This window comes from Eucalyptus grandis, chromosome 2 (assembly GCF_016545825.1).
Source record: "Eucalyptus grandis isolate ANBG69807.140 chromosome 2, ASM1654582v1, whole genome shotgun sequence".
In the NCBI taxonomy this organism is placed as follows: Eukaryota; Viridiplantae; Streptophyta; class Magnoliopsida; order Myrtales; family Myrtaceae; genus Eucalyptus; species Eucalyptus grandis.
Window position 1 is genome coordinate 11,865,547 of NC_052613.1, and position 7,677 is coordinate 11,873,223.

A 7,677-nucleotide genomic window follows, 5' to 3' on the forward strand; every position below is an offset into this window, starting at 1 on the left:
TTGATCTTATAGATGTCTAAATTCTTTTGATCATATCAAGGAAAAATATTAGTAGAGTGTCTTTAATCTCTATTTGGTTGTGAGGTGCCGGTCGTCCAATAATTTTTTTTTGGATGACTTGAGAGTTTGTGTGGCAATTACTTGTTGAAGAGGAGCTGACTAGAAACTATTATCCTGTGATTTCAGGGTACTGTTCTTAAAGCGGCTAAGTTGCAGACTTTTCCTGTCCCTCTGCTGTCAGTAGCTCATCAGCAACTTATTCTTGGTACCAATCTAATGTATCAGCTAGTTGTATAGTGTTTTATCACTTCATATTCTTATCAGTATGCCACAAGCAGCCCATTCGATCTGTCAATCCATGTGAACTCCTTTTTCAGCTTCTGCTCATGGTCACCAAGGTAATGGAGATGTGAACCTTGTTAAGGTTAAGAAGTATTTCATAGTGCATAGCATTTTCTTTTTCAATACTTGGATGACAGTCACCTGTAAAATTGCACTGACTGACTGACAGATTCAGGAAGAAGTATATGGAGTAAACATTATCAGCACAGCCAATGAAGAAAAGTATTTTCTCAAACAACTAGCAGAAGAAATTGCTGCAAATTCAGACACTGTCGGTCGAATTGGTTTTATTGGTCTTGGTGCAATGGGATTTGGCATGGCAACTCACCTAGTGAAGTCAAATTACTGCGTTTCTGGATTTGATGTAATTTCTCACCTCTAGCTTTCTCCACGGGTGGTGTTGAAAAAGTCCATTGCTAGCCTAGAGCAGAAACTAGGCTCATGAATATGTTACTATCATCTTATATTAGCCGTTGATACCTCTGTTTCTATATATCCACAGATTTTATCTGTTCAAAATTCTTCTCACTGACATCCTCATAGTGAGAATGCGAACTTTATAGGGCCATCATTGAGTATCCTCTATCGTAGTATACAACAGATATGTGGTGATCTATTTTAGGAGCTATTTGTGAAATCAAGTGTCTAAGGGTCTTAGGAATGTAAAACAGTTTTTTGTCCCACTAAATGCATAAGCACTGAAATTTCACGTTTGTGTTGGAAATAATTGGTTTTGTCTTATTTGGGAGCAACATTTTGCCTTGTTGGTTTATTCCGTTTCCACTGTCGTGAAGATTGTTAACCAATTGCTTGCAAGAGTTCATATTGCACCATCAGCTGAGGCAATGGCTTTTGGAGCTCGCTTAAGTCTTAACACAAGAACATTTTTTGATGCGATAATAAACAGCACGGGAAGCTCATGGTATGTCATTTAAGAGAAGCTTTTATATGCTGTCAGCAGCAAGCAAATAGGATACTGGAAGATAAAGTTCTTGCTTTGGCTGCTAACATCTTGCTTTTCTATAGAATTAATCTACCGTAACAATCTATTTTATCAAGGAGCACTTGATTGCAACCATACAAGTTATATTCAGTGGCCACTATTGCCTATCCAAATGATGAATAAAAATCAGAAAACCTCCTCATTGGCCTCTGGCAATCACTTCCCGCCTTGTTCATTCATCCATTCCTAAACCCATGCATTCAGTAAAAAGGGTTCAACTGTTCCGTTAGGATATAAATAATTTCTGCACGGTTCTCTAATAGCTCAAGCTTTGGACCTTTCAATATAGCATTAGAGCTAAAGATCTTTGAGTTTGACTCTGCACACTCCCCTTTTCACCCATTTTTTCCCTTCTCTGCACATCTTGGGTGTCTAATAGCTTATGCTTTTATGTTGGATTTTCTAACATGTTCTTGTCTTTCGACAGGGAAACTTAACCTAGGGCTTGGAGTCACAGAAGTGTTTCTAAGAATATGGAACTGCATTTACTCACTCGAATGGGCACCCATTCCCTTGTCAGGTTAAAAGATGCTTGATCATGTGTTTTTGTCCTCTGCATGATGTTTGAAAATCAGTTTCCCCACATGCTGGATAATGATTATAAACCATTCTTGGCACTCGATATATTTGTGAAGGATCTGCTATGGCATAAGTGTTGCTCTTTGCAACCTTTTGAAGAACTTGTGAAAAACTACATGGACGATCTTATAATTTCTCCATGGTATTGTTTCCCGGGAATGTTCATCACGTAAAGTCAACTGTCGCACACCAACTCTACTGCATAGCTATTCTTTTCTCTATCGAGTTTGAAATAGTTCAAATGCTTATGTAACTGATAAACAAAAGAACGGTCATGGCCACAGAAGATTTCATTTCGCCTTCGGTTTGCTAACCATTTAACCTTATGGTGGCTGACTCAGGTGACCAAGAAGAACAGGGCTGCAGGAGTTCTGGAGAACTGTAAAGAGGGTGAAAAGTATGCTGAGCATTCTCTGAGGAAGTTCGTTCGAAACAGGGCTCCAGAAATCATGCCATCCATCAACACCTTCTTCACAAGCCCCGATCGGAATTAAATCCACATAAGGAAAACCTGAATTCTTCTATTGGATGGAGTAAAACTCAATTGATTTCATCATGACTGCGGTGGTGTGATTGTAACCTTCTCATACGATGGATATGACTGCTCAAAAAAATAAGCTCAGCAGAACTTTTTTTTTTTTTTTATGTGATACTATCAATGGGTCAACTATTGTCTACGGAACATGGCTTTTATATTCTTCTCGACATGGATTGGTGCATATTTTTAGCTTTTCGGCTTCTGTATGTCCGCAGTGATTCGGCATATGCTTTACTCAGTTGCTTTACTGTTTTGTTATTCATATTCCTAGTCTTCCGTTAACTTATCAGCCAGAAACCTTAGTTTTTACCCGGATTTCCCAACTGATTATTCTATGAGAAATTTCAGAATGCTCGTTGGAATGATTTGATTTGGGGTTTAACAGTTTAATCCTGTGGAACTTCCATGTGGATGTAACTACATAGTAGGCTGACCTCCCAAGTGTTCTTAGGAGCTTTCACAAACCTGCACATTCTCCTTTTTCCGCCATTTCACTTGCTTAGCGATAAAAAGGAAAAACAAATTAAGCAAGAGAGCCTGGGAATATCAGATCGTTCTTAGCACCTGCTTAGCTGAATTCACATTCGGGTTAAAACTCTTCCATCGTCAAGTAGTTTGCCGGGAGCCAGGTTTTTCACCTCATCTTGTACAAGTACAATGAACAAGGAGGGTTTCATTTACCCTGCAGCTAGAAACAGCCGAGCCGATCCAATTTGGTTACTGCTGTCGTGATAAGTCATAGTGAGAAGTTGAAGTATGCCGATCTTTTTAGTTTTCTCTCTAAGCATGGCATTATCAGTAGCTTATTGTCAGCATGATAGGCTTCTCACTTGTACCACATGAGATACCAGAAGGAATCTTGAAGAATTGTTAGTCCCATGTTTAGCTCCGGCAATAACTATTTGGATCTAGAGGGGCCTTCAAAACAACATTCAGATAATTTCAATGGTCAAATTGTTCCATCCAGCAACAACACGGGAATTCTCCCCCAAAACCCCTTTTGATGTTTTTAAGGTTACAACAATCTAATAAGAAACAATTTGAAGGAAACTGAGCTGCCTAAGATTACAAAGCTGCTATGCTGAGAGAATTCTCCTTATCATCCAAACTGAATGATCTGACTCACCTGAAGCCTCCTTGCAACAAAAACGACTTCTTCTCAGTCCTCACATAAGAGTTCCTAGTGGAAAGCATATATCCACCGGATTTTTACCCCATCTGGAACTTAGGATAGAAAGTAGAGGCAAAAGGGTAGAAGCAGGGACATGAGCCGGCCAGACAGAGGTGCAACAAGAAGCTTCTTATGAGATTTACATGCATACAAGTAGAATGATCAACTATGAAATCTCCAGTTATCTAGATGATTTCTCATAAATGAAACATCATGACACAAACTGTCAAAAATTGACCAATCTCCCACATACCTAAGAAACCAAGGGCCACTTTCTCTATTCCAGAAGTATGCAGTCAATTGGCAAGGAAAGTTACAGCAAGTAGCTTGCACAGCCTTAAGGATTCGTCATCTTTTGGGAGGAGATCCATATTATTTTACATCCTCAACACAATGCCACACCTGCTTTGAAAATTTCACAACTCCATCTTTTATCGGCAATGTTATGGAGGAAAATGCTCAGCACTCATTGAAGGAAAACCAGATTGTGCTATTCTCATTCCTCGTAGTAGACTCTTTGCAGTCTCTTTCTCCTGTATTTGTAAAAACAAAATAAATGGAAAAGATCAATCAATAATGCTAGCAAGCAATATGGTCTTCCAATATACAGCCAGGGCAAAGTAAATAACTTACTGGGCCAGTATAATCAAGAAGACGTGTGCAATACACCTCCGCCTCCTCAAATCTCTTCTGGTCTTTGCAATGTGTGGCAAGAAAAAGCAAAGCTTCAACCATATTAGGTCCGTCCCTCTCTTCAGCTTCCATCCGCTCCAGATCCTTTTGTAGTAAAAAGCAGCTTCTTCTAAACGCCCAAGTTTACGATGCAACTTTGCTAGCTGATGAAGAGCAATTGCTTCCCTGTCATTAGAATTCGCTGCCTTCCTGTAACACTTGATTGCCTCTTCTAGCATGTGAAGTTGGTCATTTTCATAACACTTAGCCATAGCAATCCATAAGCGAGAATCACTTGGCTGCAAGAATACAGATTTTCTGAAATAATGGAGAGCATAGAAAGGCATCCCCATCATCTCATAGGCCTGTCCTAAACCATACCAGGCTCGGTATTCACATGGATTTATATCTACAGCTCGCCGATAGGCATCAACAGCTGCTGGAGTGTTATTCATCTCAATGTATTCATGACCCATAAGAGTCCAAGCAGATAAACAGTTCTTATTCAATTTAAGGGCCCTCCTAAAATACATAACTGACTTCTCATGTTGGCCTTTCAAGCTATAATAATTTCCAATTATACAACAAGATTCTGGTCTGTACTTATCAGTCATGAATACCCTGTGGGCAAGATAACTCAAGGCAGAAAAGCATTCCTTGGCATAGAGTACATTGGAATACATATCCATGTCCTCCACTCGGTAAGGATCATTTCTCAGGAGTTCTTCAAATATCACTTCTACTTGTTCAAATTCCCTTAGACTGTACTGCACTTTTGCAATTTGTGCCTGTATGTAATTACTGAAACTGAAGGTGCCTTGCAGATACTCGTATTTTGCTAAGGACTCGTTGTGCATTCTGAGTTCTTGATATGCACCAGCAAGAAAGAAATCCTTCATCCAATGGTTATTGAGAGGTAGACTGTGTAATATGTCGATTGTAGTGCACAAGGATTGTAACTCTGACCATGCACTCCAGTTCCAAGGATAGCTATTCACAGATTCCACAAGAAGGTTACGTGCAAGGTGCTCATTGCCTTTCTCTTTAAGAACAAGACCATACAAGTACAACCCAAAGGGATCAATGGACCCATTCTTACGTAGCATTGACAACTCCCTCTCCAGAGAAACCAATTCCTTGTTAACAGCATCACTCTTACCTAAGGGCCCTTCAAGTTCTATATTCTCTTCGTCTTTCCGCTTTTCTCCAGCCTACATAAAACAAATGATAGGTACAACTTATAAGAATGCTTAAGTGGGACTATGGACAGTCAGGAGTTTCTTCAAATTATGCAGCCTCCAATGCAATGTACGTTTGCACATGATCAAAATGGCTAATGAAAATCTGTGCAGAAACTTGGAGAGGCAGCTCCATAGAGCAAGCAGGTAATGCCGTCATTCTCTAGGTACCAAAGTATAAGCAAGTCATCCAGAGAAAAGTGAAAGTCATCCAGTGATTTGCCGAACAGTGGTAAATTCATACCATACAAACCTTAAGCTACATATGTCGAATTTTTTTATCACAAGAAACTTTTAAATCTCCATAATATCAATTTTCACCTATATACTTCAGCATCCAAGCACATCTTAGGCAATGAAGATTGTAACGACATGAACTGCTCATTGTGACATAGCCACAGTCAACATGCTTATTATAAGTGCATAAGTCTAAACTAATCAAATCTTTTGTTGGGTGTGTAAGTTGATTATTGCTTTGACAAACAGACTCAACCCAAAAATACCTAAGATCTAGAACATATCTATCAGGTTGTTGTGGATAATTGTCAGCACAAGGAAAAGAGAAATGAAAGGATATAACATGCTGTGAAATAGCTCTCGACAGAAGCCTCGAGTGACAAACCAGATAAAGAGCATAACATTGTAGGAAGACGGCTTTCTTCCCAGACTGATCCCGAAGCACATGAGCAGCCCTCCTATACTCGCGGCAGTCAAAGTAAGACTTGGCCAGAAGATAAAAGTCACCATCAACTATGTCATCTTCCTCCATGACCGGAGTACTCACATATGACACCCCAGCAATTGGCGTCGATGTGATCTCGTTGTTGCGGAATCTCCTGTGGATACTGGAGCTCCCACGCTGGAATCTGGTGTTTGAAGGTGTAAACTTTACCGGGTCTAGCTCGATTCCCACTAATTGTTCCGCCGCCCTGCACATAATCATACTCTTCATGAAACTAAGGCGAAACATATTGAACAGAGAACGTATCCAATTTCTCCTCCATAAGATCAAGTAACTAGGAGCAGATAATGATAAAGAACATTCATGCTGTGCGTCTTTGATCATTTACAGGGTTTTACCCACCCTAAGCTTCTATCACTAGATATTGGAGCGTGCGGCTCAAATTTTCGCAATTGGAGAGTAAAGCTCACACTTTCGGCAGTTTATTCGACTAATTCAGAAACCCCATTACCCAAAACAAATCTAAGAATCAAGAAAGTGGACAGCACCCACCGATTTCGGAAGTAAAGGCAGCAACGTATGACCCCATAAAGCATCTTTTTCTTCTTCTTTTCAACACTACCGTCTCCCACGTTCTACCCAACACCGAAGTGCTTGAAATCGGGGCTAGGGTTTTCAGGACGCAATACCATTTGGAAGCAGAGTAGAGGCAGCGATCGCTGAGCTGGCGGACTGCAACCCGGAGCTCGTTGCGGCAGATTTCCTTCGAACCCATCGAAACTCTCTCGAATTGCGGAATCTACGACCTGCGCGACCGCATTCAGTGCCGAAGCTTCTACGGAGCGGCGGCAATAGGAGTGGCGGCGACGAGGAAAAGCGGCTGTCTTTCTCCGTCGTCGTCGGCGGCTTGCTCCCCTTCCTCTTCCCCTTCTCAAGACGTTGTTCGCGAAGAAGACGAGAGAGACACTGTAGTCTAAAATGCACCGACACTCTCCGAAAGTCCGACACGCAGTCAACTCTTCCTGCCACACGAGTCCGAAATTCCAACACACGATTCCGACGCGTACGGAGTTATACAAGAAATTCCGACAGCCAGCCACACGCCGCCGTAGAGGGGGCGGAGGTTTGGTGTTCTTGACGGAGGCGGAGAAGCAGGAGGTGGAGGACTCACGTGGCCGTCGAGCCGCTATCTGGACGAGATCCCGCCCCGGTGGCTAGGCTCGGGGGAGGTGGAGGTGGAGGCGGAGGCGGAAGATGGGACCTGCCCCCATTGCGTGGCGGCGGCGGCGGCGGCGCTGGAATTCCGGCGAAAGGAGCAAATGGGTATGTCAGGATGGGACGAAAGTTGGGAACTTGGGAGAGATCTCGGGTGGGAAAAGCAATGAATCGAAGAAGGATTAATGGTGGTGGCGGAGATGGAGATGGTGGAGATTCTTCGCGTCAGAAGCGGCG

The 7,677-nt window shown here is 41.9% G+C and overlaps 1 pseudogene; it reads right to left on the reverse strand.

Annotated features, from left to right (window-relative positions):
• Positions 1-3,425: 3,425 nt before the first annotated feature.
• Positions 3,426-7,677, reverse strand: LOC120286348 (annotated as a pseudogene).